Genomic DNA, 18,237 nt, shown 5'->3' with positions numbered 1-18,237 from the left:
GGAAAAACTGAAGGAACAAAACAGCAGCAGAATTACAGAACCCAAAAATGGACTAACAGGTACCAAAGGGAAAGGAACTGGGGAGGATGGGTGGGCAGGGAGGGATAAGGGGGGGGAAGAAGAAGGGGGGTATTAAGATTAGCATGCATGGGGGGGAGGGAGAAAGGGGAGGGTGGGCTGCACAACACAGAGAGGACAAGTAGTGACTCTACAACATTTTGCTAAGCTGATGGACAGTAACCGTAATGTGGTTGTTAGGGGGGACCTGATATAGGGGAGAGCATAGTAAACATAGTATTCTTCAGGTAAGTGTAGATTAAAAATTTAAAAAAAAAAAAAAAGAAAGAAAGAAAGAAAAGGGGGATTACTCCTTAACAGGATAAAACTATTGGTAAATCAAAGATCAACGCATGCTTTAAATATCCTTAATGTTGATCACTTAAAGGGTGTCAGATGATCAGCTATGGAGGTACTCTTTTCTGATAATATTCCTTTCTCTTAATTAAAAAAAAAAAAAAAAAGCAGTTACTGTGTGCTGACCTCCAATGAGTTCTGCACAGTGGTATAGAGGGCATGTCAAAGTGTGGGCAAAGGGTCTGTTTGTTTCTACGCAGAAGATCAAGGCCTAGCTTGGATACCCAGAAAATGAACTAAGATACGATATGAGGAGGAGCTTCCGGCATCAGCACTCTCTGGAGGACTCGTGCCGGGGGATGATCATCAAAAAGCCTCCACAGGGATCCGGACGATGCTGCGGTTGTGGCTGCATCCAGCCCACCATCTCCTGGACTTGCCATGAGAAGGAGGAGGGAGATGTCTAGGCTGGCATGTGCATACAGTGAGACAACGAATTTGACTGGATCTGTACTGTTGGAACTCAACCAGGAGTTGGGAGGGGTGCAAGTTGTAGCACCCCAAAATCTCATGACTATAGACTATCTATGGTTAAAAGAACATATGGGATGTGAACAGATCCCAGAAATGGGCTGCTTTAATTTGTCTGATGGTTCAAGTACAGTTGGAAAATATCCATCATATCATAGATAAATTTTCACAAATGCCTAGGGTGCCTAAATGGTTTTCTTGGCTTCACTGGAGATGGCTGGTAATTATAGATTTGCTTTGTTTATGTCACCGTATTCCTATTATGTCAATATGTGTGTGCAAATTAGTTAGTAGTTTAAAACCTATACATACTTAAGGTACTATACAAGAAGATATGTCAAAGAAATAATCAATCCTCCCAAGTTTCCTTCATATGCTACATCTATAGCTTTTCTTCTTCCTTCCTAATTACAAACTTTAAATAGAATTCGTGCCTCATATCGAATTTACCGAGTATCATAATTCCTCCAGGTGGTAAAGATACCTCGAGACAAGTGCTGGGCATAGAAGCCACAGGGCATAAATCTGCAAAGAAGTAAAAAGCTAACCTTTGCAAACAATATGGCTTCTCTCTCACTTACCAACTTTACATTTCCCTGTATGGCCCCGGAAGATGACTGGTTAGCCAGAGACGGGTAAGATTCCTCAAGGGAGGAACAACCTAAGACAGGCACAGTCGCAGGGGGGCCATCAGGTGAGAATTTGGGGATCAACAGAGGTGAGGCTCAGAACCTCACCCCCCCTGCTTTGAGAGAAATCTTCTGCATCCGTGGATGTCTTGCTGCCCTTGTCTAGCCTGGATTAATACTTAGTCCATAGGCACACACCTGATCATCTGATCATCTATATTTGCCTTCTTACAGCACTAAACTATGTTTTCTACCTTTATCTTGCATCTACCTACCACTTCAGCATTTTATTAAAAATAAAAATAATAATAATAATAGGAGAAATGTGGGATCAACATATAAATCAAGTACAAAAATCAAATGAATATTCATATTTGACCTGATGGTTTATAGGTCATATTGCATGATCAAAACCGAAAGTTTCTGTGATGACTGCCCTTGTACTGTTCACCATGTAAGAATTTATTCACTCTGTAAGAATTCGTTCACCATGTAAGAACTTGTTCGTTATGCTTCAGAAGATTGGAGACTGACGAGAATTAGGCTTGAGATGGATTAATGATTGTACATTGAGCATTGACCCCCCTATACTGAATTTTATTGTTGTTAACAACCATTTGATCAATAAATATGAGAGATGCCCTCTCAAAAAAAAAAAAAAAAAAAAAAAAAAAAAAAAAATAGCAGCAGACTCAGAGACTCCAAGAAGGGACTAGTGGTTACCAAAGGGGAAGGATGTGGGAGGGCTGGTGGGGAGGGAGGGAGAAGGGGATTGAGGGGTATTATGTTTAGTACACATGGTGTGGGGGATCACGGGGAGAACAGTGTAGCACACAGAAAGCAAATAGTGGAACTGTGGTATCTTGCTTCAGTGATGGACAGTGACTGCATTGGAGTATGGGTGAGGAGTTGATAATATGGGTAAATGTAGTAACCACATTGTTTTTTCATGTGAAACCTTCATAAGAGTGTATATCAATAATAACTTAATAAAAAAATTTTTAAAAATGAAGCATTTAAAAACAAAACAACAACAACAAAAAGAAAATAAGCCACAATGAAAAGTAACAGTTATGCCTTCAACCCACTTAGGGCTGCAGTATAAGCAAAACCAGTATAAGCTAAACTGGAGAAAGCATTGCCTCCCTCGTGTTCCATTTTTCCGCATGGAACATGCTGAGCTAGTCAGCTGGATCAGCACAGATGAGGGGGTTGCCTCACTTCTGAGAGGTCCAGGAAGGAGAGGAAAATAAATGGGGAGGGGCTAGGAGTGGACAATCACTGAGGACTGAGTCAGAGTGAAGAAAAATATCTAAGGCCCCTTCTTCCAGCCCTCATTAATGAGACCAATGCAGAGGTACTAGAGAAAAGCCTCTCCAAAAGCTCATGATAAAGAGCCCACCATGGAGGGCCTGTCCTAGGAACTCAGCGCGTATGTAAGAGCATGGCCAGCTTGGGTGGTAAGAGGAGCTACGACCTTGACGGCCACTCTCTTCAAGCCTGCAGTGCAGTGGCTCTGCACAAATCCCTGTTCCCAAAGGGCACTTTCCCTCTTTTCAGGTAAAGCCTTTGTAATTGCCTGTGGTTGGGCCTGAAAGATCACACACAGGCTTTTGGTCACTCTCCAAACCAATTAATAACTAAGTGCTTAAGGGAAACTCCTCCAAGATTCTGAGCCTGTGAGTGGTGGGAAGTACCATACTCATGTATGAGGAGTATTTTTCCTTTGAGATGCTGTGACCGGGCCATCACCATTGCAGTTGGGCCCACATCACAGCCTTGCAGTGACTTACTCTTACTCCCTTCCGGCTCCATTAAGCCTCTACCATGGTGAGTGGGACTATGGAGGAAGTCATGCTGCCAGTGAAACCATTTAGCAAAGGAACCTGCTCACCCTAATGTAGCTCAGTATTGGTGTTTGCGCTATCAGGAACTAGTCTTGCAACTCCTTTGGCAGCCAACAGAGACAGCCAACAAGACCCTCATATCATTAATTCTAATAATCTCCTCTTAATTTCAGTATTTTAAAAGGCCAATAAGCCAATATTTATGTATTTATATATGTCAAGGCTAACACCTTTGGCTTAACACTCCAGTAGATATAATTTTGCAGGTAAAAGGGGCCTTGGCATTCTCATATAAAGCCTTTCTTCCTTTGCCTAAGAAGAATCTCTTATGCTAGAGGTATATACCAGAAGAAAGATGACGGTGATTACTGGGTTTAATGGTTGGCACCATCCCTAGTGGTTCAGATACATTAATTCATACAGTGTTCACAACAATCACATGGATAGATGATGTCATCTCTAGTTGTCAGATTTTAAAACTGCCGGAGACTGGACATTGATACCATCTGTTCAATCAGAATAGAAACTGAAAAGCACTTGGGCTTTCTTTAGGATCAGATCTACCTAATATTAGCCTCAGACATAATTTACTCTGCTCTATGATCTTGGAACAAATATTTGAAATGACCAACTCTTTACTTGTTTATATTTTTATAATTGGTGGTGTTTATGAGAGTGCCAGGCACATAGTAAACACTCTAAATGTTGATTTTCCCATATTTTTTTCCAGACCAGTATGGTTACTATAGAATCTAGGTCTGTTTCCTGATCCATAGCAAACCCTCTTTATACAATTAGTGCTGTGTTGCTGAATATTGCTCATAACTATTCACGTATTTCTTTTAGAATTCTAAAACAGTTTCTTTACTAAAGTTTCATCTTAGCATATTATTCAAGGTTTATATGACAAGAAATCAAAGGGAAAGAACAAAGTGAGACAAAAAGATGTTACAAAATTCTGTAGACAGAATTAGGTTAAGCAGAAAACTTTTTATCTCAGAATTTTTGCTCAGTGGACCTAGTGGAAAAAGTCTGTAAAAAAGTACAATAAAATTATTTTGGGGACCATAAAGAAGGGCAAGGAAATTGGCAAAGGTAACTGATGCTATGTAACAGTATCTAGGAATTAGTCATGTAAGAAATGAAGAAATGATTAACGATATAAAATGTACACAAATGTGGAAAAGAATATGACATGGGTCCATGTCTGAGTGTAGTATAGTAAGAAGCAATTTTACTGTTCTTTTTATCTAGTTTGTTTACTTGATACCTGGCTTACCTCTTCCCCCTTTATGTCATCCTTGCCACTAAAACCAAGTGCAATGTATATATTATCTTCAAAAGAAAAATTCAATTACTGTATGTATTACAGGATGAATTATATTCCCCAAAGTTTATATGTTGAAGTCCTTATTCCCTTGTACCTCATCATATGACTATGTTTGGAGATAGGGCCTTTAAAAATGGAATTATGTTAAATGAGGTATTGGAGGGCATGGGTAAAATGCAATATTTCCAGAATCTCTCACCTGGCTTAACTACATCTTCCTATTAATCGGTGTTACCAAGGGGTGAAGGGGTGGAGAGAAATAGTCCATCTCTATATCAATAGGTAAACACAAGGGCCGGAGAGGCTGGGCGGGATCTCTTATCTTCTGCAGCCAGTTAGGAGAGACACAGGCGAGCAGAAGTGGATGACTGACTGTGTGTAAGCAATAAATGTGTTTCTCTCACTTTATTTCTCCCTTCAACTGATTTCAGTTTCAAAGGTACTTTGCTCCAGGATTTTCCCGCCAGAGTTACAGTGGGCTCTAATTCAAGATGACTACTGTCCTTCTGAGGAGAGTAAATCTGGACATAGATACATACAAAGGGAAGGACATGTGAATACACAAGAAGAAATGGCCATCTACAACCCAGGGAGAGAGGCACTCAGAAGAAACCAACCCTATTGACACCTTAATCTCAGACTAGTAATCTCCAGAATTGGGAGAAAATAAATTTCTTCTGTTCAAGCCACTGAGTCTGTGGTCCAACCTTCAACGACTAACAATGAATAACATTCCAAGTGTCCCTCCTCTAGTGGTATATAAGTAAAGAATCTCATATAAAAAATACAAAAATAAAGGTTTTCCATTCATTTTTGCATAGTAAAAATGGAACTAAAGCAGTTGACTCATTAACTTCCTCTGGGTCTTGGTACTGTTGTCTTTGCTGTAATATTTTTGTATTTCCCTGGAATTCAAAGATCATATGCCAAATTTTTACCTAGACATATGTTATCTTGATAGCTTTTGATATCAATAGCTTTTCCATGCATGAATATTTGATAAAGCTTCCAATCATTTGATTCACTTAATTAAAATTGTGGAATAAATTGGGCTCTTGGTTAAACCAGAGCTAAATGTTCTAGTTTTATCCCTTGGAAATACTACAAAAATCTACTAGCCAGTATCTTTCTTTTTCTTTGAGTAACTTGCAGAATCTCCCAAGCAATCTATTTTTACCACTTTAGTCCACATGATAACTGTCCCATCCCCAGCCCCCAGGAAACAAAGAAAACAAATTATATGACATTTAATATTATAGAACCAAGAATATTTAATTTCACTCTTTTTAATGAGGTAAATAATTTTATATGGAACTAAACATGACTGGTTGACTTTTAGCAAAATAAACCTGAGATTATAGAAGCATGAAGTAATACTTGTTCTAGATGAATTCAATTCTTTGACTTAGTAAGCAGCTATGGTAATCATTATAAATGTGAAATGATAATCATGTGTCTGTTACTTTCATTTGTACTTGCTATTACTTCAGTTTCCACAGAGCTCCCAGTAATTGAAACCAATATGATGTGAATTGGGTAGAGCCCTTGCAGTCATTCAGAAAACATGGAATTAACACTGTAATTCAGAAATACATGGTTAGAAACTGGCCACTTACTACCCATATTTCTAAATTTACTTTGTCAAGATCTAAGCTGGAAAACATTATTCTAGGTATTAAAAAATAAAGGACTCAATAATAAGGGTGAATGTAATAACCACATTGTTTTTCTTGTGAAACCTTCATAAGAGTGTATATCAATGATACCATATATATATATATATATATATAATAAAAGAACATGCTCAGGCTGTGGGAAAGCAGGTGCCAAATGAGGGAGTGTGAAGCTACCCAAAAGTGATTAACATTAGTAAGGAACTCATGCTCTTGGGATGAGTGACAGGAAACGGAAGGGTTACTGCAAATCAAGGCAGGGGATAGCCCAGCAGAATCTGAAAGTAAGGCAGGCTTCTCTGATGGGAACTGTGTCTAAGGAAAGGATACAACACATGCAGAGAAAGAGAAATTCTCTAATTTCTTCCTTTCTTCTGCTTTTTAGTGCCAATGTTTGAAGAAACCTGAAAGCAAGAGAGATTACATGTTTAATGTGTGACTCAGAGCAGGATGGGGGATGTATTTGGACATAAATACAAATTCGAAAAGCATTTTGTAAAGTTAGATCTCAAATATTTTTGTATGATGCAAATTTACATTTTGGATATTGGAGAGTAAAGGTGGGGGCAGGAGACAAAGAGGTAACAATGGAGGAAGCAGGGTGTTGGCACATGCTAACTAGAGAAAGTTTGATGTTGGAATGAAGATGGGCAACAAGATAGAAGAAAATCACATTGCAGATGGAAATTAAGGCAAAAAGCTGACAAACTTCATTCATTCCAGTCACTTGTTTATTCAGTAAACATTCAATGCTTGTCATATTTCAAGTGCCGTGTCACCCAAGGAAAGCAAATACACTGAAATATCAACCCCTGTTGCTCCACAGTGCTCACGGCCTAATAGGAGATGCTGAATATATATCAAATTTAGTGCATGATCCATAAGCAGTGCACATCCTCACAAGAATCCAAAAAATATCTTAGTTGGGTCAGTTTATCAAACACAACTGCTAGAAACGCTGGTGGTGGTATTTAAGTCTGTCTAAACCATAGCCTATCCTCCCCTCTCCCACAACATCGCTCTGTCTCTATACTAGTGTTCACCATGGAATCATGCCAGACAGAGGGATGCAAAATAAAATTAGAAGGACAAAATGCCTTTGCTGTCTGAAGATAAGATTAAAAGATGTTTAATCACTCCACAAATACCTGAGTAGCTTTCCTAATGAATCTCTAACAAGTGCAGGAAGGGATGCAACACTAACTAGCTGTCTGGTAATTTCCTCATGGAGGGTGATAAACCTGGTGACTGAACACATGACAGAGAAATGGCTTAAAGTAATGAACAAAGTATGGGCTTTCCTGAGGGCTTGAATTTGAATTCTGGATCAATCACTCCATTTGTGCAACTTTTTTTTAACATTGATAAACTTGTTTCTCCATCTATAAAACTGGAATATTGAGGCCAACCTTAAATGATTATGCTGAGGACTAAATGAGATGAAACACTATCAGTGTGCTATGCAGGGATGCCTAGAACAAAATAACATCTTCCACTGAATTATTTAGTATCACCTCCTGAGTGTCACATAATTTTTAACCCCACATTATTCAATTGGATATGGAAACCCTGCTATTTACATTGATGACTTTTTATTAAATCTTATTAGTATCTATGTGGAGTGTGCTCTTTATTAAAGAGTCATTCCAGATTAAAACAGATCTTGTCTCAAGTTCTTAAAGTGTACAGAGATATTTAAAATAGCATAATAGTAAACTCAATTCTGAGTACTATCAGCCAGCAATAAAATACCAAGCTTCAGAAATAATTAAATATTTATGTAATTCAGTTTTACACCACGTGTACTAAGTAATACCTACTAAGATAATAGCAAAGTTCATAATCATTTTGAAGAATTTAGACAGAAACAGATAATTTCATTATAATTTGGTCATTTTAAATGTAGATAGAGTATCTGGCCCAGAGAGTTTATTTCTCCAGCTCTACTTTTTATTCTTTTGTATGTCCATTTATCTTTCTCCATTCAAAGTTATTCTAGTTCATACAAAGAGTGCATCACTATATTAGATTTTAAAATATTTAGGCTCTCTGACACAAAGAAACTGACTGAATTGGGGTAGCTATAACCTTTACTTTAGTGCATGATGATATTAACCTGATAATACCTTCCCAGGAAATACTGCAGCCTTAGTGAGTCATCAGCCTTGAAAGGAAACACTCCAGCCTTGTGAAGATTGAAAGACTGGCATGTTAAATTTGTTTCCATATGGCTGAATCCAAAACATAAAGCACAATCCAGGTGTTGGCAATTCCTCCCGGAATGAAACCACCGCATGCAAATGCTTGGTTAGCACTGCGTGTTAATGTTGAGCACGCCTTCTTGTATTTTCCCAAATTACCATCCTGGCCCCTATATGATCTACTCAGCATCCAACATATCAGACGGAACAAACAAATGAACCAGAGGCCTTGTCCATGAAGCCCAGATAGCTCAGGGAGTGGCTGACTCATCTCTAACCCTGAGATTTGCTTTCAAAGTTGGCAAACACAGGGTTGGGTAGTATAGTGGATTAGTGATCAGATTATTTGGCCTCATATCCCATCTTTAGCATTGACTGAATGTTGGGCCTTGGATAAAACTGTCATTATCTCTTAATTTCAATTTCTTCATCTGCAAAGAAAAGGCAATCAACTCATTAATTTCTTAAGGTGATTTCAAAATAAAGCATTCTCTTATTGTAAACTGTCAAAATGTGTCCAATAAGTATCCTATTATTTTTTTATGTATTCAGAATACTCTTCTAGAGCTGGAAAGCATTGGGGAAATAGCGTAACTATTGTGTTCGTGTGTGCTGAAAAGTGCCACGGGCCACAACAATGGCTTCTACCAAAGATAGTGCAGTGAGAAGGTCCTTCTGTGGATCCAGTCATCACAACGTGAAGTATTAAAGAAATTCAACTCCTAACATCTTTGTGCCACACAGGATGCTGCTACCCCAGTTCCACTATCCTGTGTGGAATCTGGCTTTCAATTAACTAAAATCTAACAAAGGAAGCTCTGATTTGCACACCATTCAAGTGCTTTCGGTTCAGTAATATGTGAGTCTTGCAACTATTTAAATGGTTTACTGGGGTGCTAGCATACTAGCATTCTACTTTAAATGTGAATGTTGTTCAGACCTTATAAATAATATGAAAAGATCAAAAGAAGTTTATGAAATTGTGGTTTTATAAATGTGGTTTTATAAACTTTAATGAAATGTGTTTCACTGGGTGAGTGCTGAAGAAAAACAGGCATGAAGTTGTGTAAAATGCATGTGTGTATCTGTCTAATATGTATAATCAGAGATGTGGGACGTGTCCAAATATATGCATGAAAATGTATGTGAAAACTCTTAGATAGAATAAAAGAATATAAATTAAATGATTAGGAGCACCAAATTATCAATGTTTTCATTATATTGACTCACTTTTCTAAAGGAGGTGATGGAAATAGTATTCCATGGAAGAGTTTAAAAACAGCTCAAATTTAAATACTAGAAAACTAAAGAACAAAATTTACATGTCTCTTCTCAAGGTTTTCATCAGCTTCACTGCATAAGAGACTCTGAACTTTTCTGAACTCAGAACACAGCGGGAAAATTATCTGAAGACTAAAAGAGATTTCCTGTAGGGACTTCAGTAATCCATAGCTAGGATGTCAGTGTCTTCAGAATGTCTTTTCTCATGATGATTTTTATGTATTCCTACACCAGAATCAGAATGAGTCAGTAACTACGAGAGCATATCACTTTTAAAATTTGTATTAAATAATGCAATCTTCTGAGTTTCTTTTGGAGTCAAGCTAAAGTTGAATTTAATTTTATGAAAACAAAACATCTTGGGGTTGCATAGGAGAATAATTCTCCTAATTGCATAATTAAATCTTTGGTATAAAAATTAAGGACACATCTTCTTCTCTGGGAAAAACAAAAAACAAGGAACATTGAAAATATTTTATGCATTAACTATATATGGCACTAGCTCATTAACTTAAAATCTGACTCTATCCTCTTTTATTTTAAATGTTAGAAAAATGCAGGGAAATGTCTTATTGAAGGGAAACCCAATTCATGGTTAGTGTTTGCAGTAAATTATTAACTTCGATGTATGTATCTAATCTATCTATCTCTATATATGTATATAAATTAAAACTCATTCTTCTTTTTGAATTATCAAATCATAAACATTAAGAGTTGGAAAATTTCTGAAAACATGTGATTCAGTACATATTAATGGTTATTCTTTAAAGATCTAGAATCAGTTGGCTCTCACATTTTGAGCCAGGGTACAAAAGTAACCTTCACTCCTTTTACCCCATTTTGAGTTAGAAAATTTTCATTTTCCTTTTTATATTTAGGAGTATAAAGACAGATTTCATTAAAAATATAAATAAAACAGGTTTTATGTGCATGCACGTGTATAAAATTTGGGAAGGGACCTCTAAGATAGCACCTTCATTTAACAGATAAAGAGAGAAATATGTGGAGAAGTTAAGTGAAATGTCCAGAGAGGAAAACAACTAGCTAGTGACACAACTAACAAGATAATTCAGTTCTCCTGATTGTCAATTTAGTACCTCAACACTATCTTTCAGGTGGTAAACTCCTTCAACGTTGAATAATGGCAATGATGAATCCAACAGAAATTTTCATATAAAATCAGCTTACAACAGCAAATGTATGTGTCAGGCAGTAGAAATGCTAAAAAATAGTATCCCTTGGAAGACTAATAATTTAACTATAGTCTTCATATTGGAAACAAGAAGATTAAGCAGGAATACATGAAGTACTTTGACCTAGGGGGTGCTCAAACATGTCACACTTCAAGATCTATGCCTATCATGGGCTTTTGCAGTTCAAAATGCAATTGAATGGTTACTGTTCTTCAGAGACAACAGATTCGACTCTTTCTGTATTTCTCTCTATTCACCACCACAAATGCATGGAACAACGAGGCAGCCAACCAGAAAACAAAGTGCTGCGAGCTGTAGGAGAAAAAAAACTTCAAAAACATGTGAATAGAAAAGCAAGCTTTTCCTAGTTTTATGAGCAGGGCTTTTGCAAAGAAAGTGGTAAAGAAAGTTACTGCTCACCAAATACTCCAAATGCTAGCCTACACTTCCCAGATTCCCTCATAGCTTTTAGGTTGAGTCCAAGTGAACAATTCTGGCCACTGGGCTGTAGGCACAAGTGATAGTGATGCAAGTCACTTCAGTCAGGGGAAACAACATATGTTCTCCCTGTGTTCTCCCTTCTTTCTGTCACAGTAAAAGTGGTCATGTGTTGAGAGAACAAAGCCTCAAGTACATAACTAGGTACCTGAGACACTGCTTAGTAGGCAATTACAGCAGACTTTGCATGGTAAAAAAACAAGTACATCATCTGTGTTAAACTACTATGATTTCTGGGTTTGTCCTGCAGCCCAGTTCAGTCTACATTACAGGAAATTATTTTCTTAGAACTCAATAAGGATCACTTAATGTAAAATTTCTACAAATTTATAAATTAGAAAAGCTTACAGGCAGTATATTAAATAATATGGAACATATTTAAGGACATAGCTATTCTCAAAGTATTTATATTTCCTTTCTGACCCGTCCTTTAAAAAAAAAGCATCAATTAGTTTAGCACAATCACCTCATCACTCCAAAAAAGCATAGAATTGGTAATAGGGATGGAACACTATATAATTCACTCCCTTAGCCAAAGTTGGATAAGGCCTCTCCCTCTGTTCCTTTGTGTAGCAACTGATAATTACTATCAGAATATCACTATATCCTTGTCAATGTGTTTATATATATATACATATATATATCATCTCTTATGTTAACTATATACTAGAAAGTGTTCAATTGGCATTCCAGAGAATAAATTCCATTTTGTAAAAGTAATCCTTTGTTGTCTTCACAAAGTCCAGTGCAAACAAAACCCTGCAGGTACGCATTGTTACTGAAGGACACCTGGATTGAGTCCTGTTCAAATATGGCAATCAATATCCATTATGCCCCAGTGCACAGGTAGGTAATCAGCCTCCATTACAAAATATTTTGAAGATATTTTCAATAGTGAATGTAAGTCATGGTCGGTATTTTATCCTTGTTTTAGTTATAGTTCATATCTAAAAGGTATGCAAAAATCTAAAGAAAATACAAAAGACTGGTGCTTTCCATAGAATAAAGACTATAACAAAGAAATAAAACTTCAGAACTTCAACAAGTTATTTCAACAGAATGACTGTTTCTGAGTGAATAATATCTGTGTATATAATCCAGTTTAGCTCCACTAATTGACTTCAGTAAGCTATAGTTGACATATTCTCCTTCACTTGTGTGTATGCCCTTTACACCCTACTTCAGCTCTACACCTAGTCTCAACTACCACCCACCTGTGTAGAACTCGCCTCACTTAGATTCAGTATCCCATACTTGACAGCATTTCCTTCTCACTTTGCTGGGACTTCCATTCCTTACTCCTATTTCTTTCCCATGTGAATGCCTTCCTCATCCCCCTGGGCTCTGACCCCTGCTTTGAGCCACCATGACTCTTTTCCGTTTAGTGCAGACTGTTATCTTGCTTGGCCATACTAAATGGCTTTAAGACTTGATTGCAAAGGAAGGGAGAGAAAGAGATACAAATGTAGAAAAGGGAAGAGAAGGAGTGGAATAAAAAGAGAAGGACAACATTCTCACAGTTTTCACACATACTGAGATTGCCTTACTGAATCTTTTGTTTCATAGGCCCTCCTCTCAACTTTTTATACTTCCTCAGTGTGTTCTCCTTAAATGGCTAATATATAAAATTGAAGGACAGTTATGAAGATGACATTTCTTAAGCAGAATTTTTAATGACAACATTATGAAACTGAATGACTGGAACATTGCCTATAGCTTACTCTATAAAGAAAGTCATTCCCAGTTATGTAATCCTCAATTCCTTGATTATTATTGCTGGGTGTCCATCCTACATGGAGGAAAAACAAGTCCTTCATACTGAGAAAAAATTCTTAAGTAGTTAGCAAAACAAATCTGATACTGGTATTCCTGTTTACTTCATTATTAAGTTAAATGTTAAGTAGGTGAATCACCCCATTCCTACAATTTACCTATCCTAACTATCCCCATGTTGCCTTCCAACTTTTCTTTTTCGTTACCCTTCATCTTCTAGGCTTTTCTGAAAGCATGTTTCTTTCACTAGTGGTTAGGAATGGTCCTGCTCATACTAATGATAATGTGCTTCCTCACTCTAGGAGAATCAGAGCTCTCCAACAGAAATATGAGTCATGTGAGCAATTTATGAATTTTCTAGTAGCCACTGAAAATTAAAAAGAAACAAAGTTGAATAGAAATATATTTTACTTAGATAAATATATAACAAGTTATTGTTATAGTATGTAACCAATATTAAATTATTAATGACATAGTTTGTCTTCCTTTTATTGTACTAAATCTTTGAGATCTGCTACTTTTTTAACATATATATAATTTGCATGCTAAATTTACATTAGCAATGCTTCTTTTACATTGAGATTTCATAAAATTGTCTGTTGAAAAAGTAGATTCATATTTCCAAGTTGGTTAAGTTTAAAAGTTTTCTAATATATGAATTAAGTATTCATTTACAAATTATAATTGAGCTAATGTAAATAAAATAAACTGTAATAATGTAATGTAAATAAAATCAAAGCTTCATTTTTTCAGTCAAGTGCTCATCAGCTATATGGGGCTTGTGGCTACTGTATTAAATAATGCAGACCTAATCACAGCAATAAGGTATGTCTGAGTTACAGCATGTTGCTTGTGTCAGTAAGAGTCGGGGTCAGTAAAGTGATGCAAATGATCTGATTCAGAGACAGATTACATCTGGGGTTATGAAGTTTAAGAGGAAATTTCAGAGTAAACTCCATTACTCACCTAATATAATATAGTTCTGAACAATGTTTCTAAAAAAAAATGTGAGGAATTTTCTTGAGGAATTATTTAACATTAGATATTTCTTCTTCATCCCATTCCCTCAGAAATTCTGGTTTAGAAGTTCTACAGTTAGGATTTAGAAAACTGCATTTTAGTTAATTCTGCTTCAGGTGGTGGTAAACAAAACTGAGAAATACTGCCCTCCAGAGTTCGGACTATAGTAAAATTAGTCTCCAATCCAGTATTAAAAACACACATCGGGAAGCTAATTATTTTTTTAATTGATTAGTCAATGCTAAACCAGTAGCATCTTCCCTATTTCATTAGTGACATGAACCTGAAGTTCTAACTCACAGTTTAGAATCTTGACAACAGGAAGTAACTAGATCATTAAAAACACAGCAAATGATAAACTGTCTCAGTGATTCTAAACAATGAAATATAATACTATCTCTCTCTTACATTGCCAATATTAACATAATGGCTATACTTCTATACAAAGATATTTCTCTGGCCTACAGTTAAAGAAAGAAAAGAAGCTGTGTTCTTAACACTAGAGATTACTCATTTGTCCAGAAAAAGTTATTAGTTTTGTTCATCTACACATTGACATTACTTCCTGCTTTTTTAAATATTATTTTGTTTTATTTCTAAAATTTTGTTAACATGTATCTTAGATCACTATATTCAAATCTGTACCACTATTCAGGTATTTGAATTTTGTAATTACATATCACCAACTTAAAATGGAGTTTTCTATTTTCTAATATCTGATGTTTCTTAATGACTCATCATCTAGTCTTTAATCCTAATTATTACTTTAGAAAAATAAAACAATGCAAGACACTAAAGGGAAAATGAAGTTTTTTCAGCTATTTCTGCACATAACCTCACTTTATTACAGATGTGCCAACATATTTTGACATTAATTTCATGGGAAAATTGAATATATGAGAACAAAATGAGTAAAAGGTCTGATTTACATACATCATAACAGTCTGAATATATCTACTGAGATTTTTTCTGGAACTCTCTGCAAGTGCTAATGGGAAACTTAGTGTCAGACAAACATCTGATAACATTAACAGAACATCTTATGGCTATAATGTTCTGTCATGAGCTTCCCAGACAACAAACCCTTGCCTCTTATTAAAGTAAAGTGGTGGTACTGAGGATGAAGTCTGCCACATTCTCAAGTGGTCCTTTCTGAAAGGAAGTCAAATATTATTTGACAAAAACCTGTTGGCTACAGGGTAATTAGGGTAGGGACTCCATGAAACTCTAAACTGTACAAATCATTGCTTCAAAGGATGTGCCACAGATGGTGGCAAGAACAAAGGATGTATCCTTATCTCACTTGGCTGAAGAAACTGGCCCTAAATAGGACACAATTACAAGCCCAGTTAGGAATTAATGGCTGCAATTTGAGCAGGTTCATATGGAGCACATCTCTAAAGGAAACACTTCTCTAAAGGACTTTATTTATTGCATGTCAGAAAACTTACTCTTCCAACACAACACATCTATCAAAGACATATTTCAGTCCCTTGTCACTCTTTTATTTGTCAATTTTGGCTAGGCAGTTACTATAGTTCACCTTTTATTTGACACCCTGAAACAAAAGCAGGAATCTCTCAGTTTCCATAGCCTTACACACAGCTACAAATTGATCTGTCCCTAGAAAATCACCCTGTAGAAATTAACACCCGCACTGTTCTTGATGTAAGGCAGAGTAGCGAATGTGTTTTCTCCAGAGTGCTAATGACAGGGAAAGTAAGGGGTAGAATGAAGTCAAGTACCTGGTGATGCTTAGAAAGATAGAGAATATATACTCTAGCTGTGCATAAGGACAGAAAAGTTTTTTATTTTTTTATTTTTAATTTTTTAATTTTTTTATTTTGGTATTATTAATCTACAATTACATGAAGGACATTATGTTTACTAGGCTCCCCCCTTCACCAAGTACCCCCCACATCCCCGTTCACAGTCACTGTCCATCAACATAGTAAGATGCTGTAAAATCACTACTTGAAGGACTGAAAAGTTTTATAAATGTATTCAAAACTAGATCTGTTAGAAATTGTATCTTTTACCTAGTTAGATCATTACTAGAGAGGAAGGGATGGAAACTGTTTCAGATTCCCTATATAAAGAGTTGTATTAATTAACTCTATACTTAGTAATGTATTGTAAAAACCCATTCTTGCTCCAAAATTAATAATCAGACATTCATAATAAATCTGTTTCTTACATCTATAAATTCAAAAGTTAAGACTCCATTCAGATATCATTATATATAAATACCAGGAAAAGCCAACCCAAACTGTCTCTGCTACAATGCCTGTGCCCAGCCTTCACCAATACAGGTTAACTGCCTCCTTCAAGAATTCATTCTGAACTATTAACGTATGCCACTCATTACACCAGTGAGTTAGGTCTTCAGGATATAAACACTCCATGTAGAATCCACTATAGGTCCACAGTCCAGTGGAGGAATCAAGGAAGACTAGAAAATAGCAATTGTACATTGTGCTCTGAGACAATTGTTTATAATAAGGTGTGAAATATTTGAGACTGGTTTATAGAGGTGGTTTAAATTAAGTTAGTTTAAGTTTTCTCCCACAGTACAAACTGAGTAGACATTCCTGACAAAAGGAATAGCAGTTACAAAGCAACTGTGACAGTTATTGTATGTTTTAGGAAATGCACATAGTTCAAATACCAAGAGTATAGAAAAGCATGCAAGATAATAAGGAAGAATAAGGAGATGAAGCTGAAGGCAGAGGTCATGACCACCATGCTAAGTGAATTTGAATTTTATCCTGTAGGTGATGGGGACAAGGTTAGTGGATTTTAAAGAGGGGGACAGGAGCTTAAAATGCATAGTTCAGCCAGATTGAGATAATTGTTTAGAAACTATAGTAACTGCAACCACAAAGAAACAGCTTCAGTCCAACAATCCCTAACTCACCTTTTTTCCTCTGTTTTTCATCTCTTGGCTCCACTTCAAGGGATAGCAAAAAAATCTTCAGCAAATTGGGAAAGAGGTAGCTTTTTTAACCTGAAAAAATGCACACAAAGAAAAGTTTTGGATAACATTATACCTAATGATGAAAGCCATTATTTTTCTTCTAAAGCCAGAAAAAGGCAACAGTATCTCACCAATTTTATTCAACATTGCACCAGATGACAATGCAGTAAAGGAAGAAAAATAAAAGTTACACATAATGGAAAGGAAGGAATAAAAGTGTTTCTATTTGCAGATGGTATGATATTTTATGTAGAAAACCTTGAGGAATAAAAATGAATGCATAAAGCCTCTAGAACTAACAAGTGAGTTTCCCAAAAGTTTAGTATAAGCATTTATGTATTAGCAAAAAAATAATAATTGGACATACCATGCCTATAATCTGAAGATTCAATATTGTTAAGATATAAACTTTCCCTAAATTAATTATAGATTTAGCTAAACCTCAAGCAAACTCCTGATAGGTTCTTTTAAATGATTTTGAAAAAGAACTAAATTGGACACTTTATACTATATAATTTCTGTGCCTGGCATATTGAAGGCATATAACATATATTCATTAGGTTAATAAATGAGTATCTGATTACCCTGCATGTCTTCTTACAATCAAACCTGATATTCACCACCGGTAGAGAAAATGCATTATGAGAATAGCAAATGATGATATTGGATGAGTAGGATAAAAAGAGAATTATCAGATCTTACATTCTATTGATTTTGATGTGGACATATTATCAGGTAATAAGTGGGTTTGTCATTTGTAGATTAAAAGCAAATTTTTCCATAGACCCCATTCCAAGATTTCAAACCAGCATTATATCCTTTTACAGCCACCTCTATGTTTTTTATCTTGTGAAGTATTTAAAACTGCAGAACATATAAATGCTTTGACCATAAGAGCCAAATATTTAAACATTATTAAAACAGAAATAA

General features: G+C 36.0%; 1 long non-coding RNA gene across 2 annotated transcripts in view; it reads right to left on the bottom strand.

The window, feature by feature from the left end:
• The window catches only part of LOC140844259 (uncharacterized), an 82,123-nt gene that overhangs the window by 58,821 nt on the left and 5,065 nt on the right, over positions 1 to 18,237 (bottom strand). For both annotated transcript variants that reach the window (XR_012122408.1, XR_012122409.1), the window contains exon 2: positions 17,248 to 17,337. This is a non-coding gene — a long non-coding RNA (uncharacterized lncRNA). The remainder of the gene's footprint in view (positions 1 to 17,247; positions 17,338 to 18,237) is intronic.

This window comes from Manis javanica, chromosome 11 (assembly GCF_040802235.1).
Source record: "Manis javanica isolate MJ-LG chromosome 11, MJ_LKY, whole genome shotgun sequence".
Classification (NCBI taxonomy): domain Eukaryota; kingdom Metazoa; phylum Chordata; class Mammalia; order Pholidota; family Manidae; genus Manis; species Manis javanica.
This window is presented reverse-complemented; position numbering and strand designations above follow the sequence as displayed.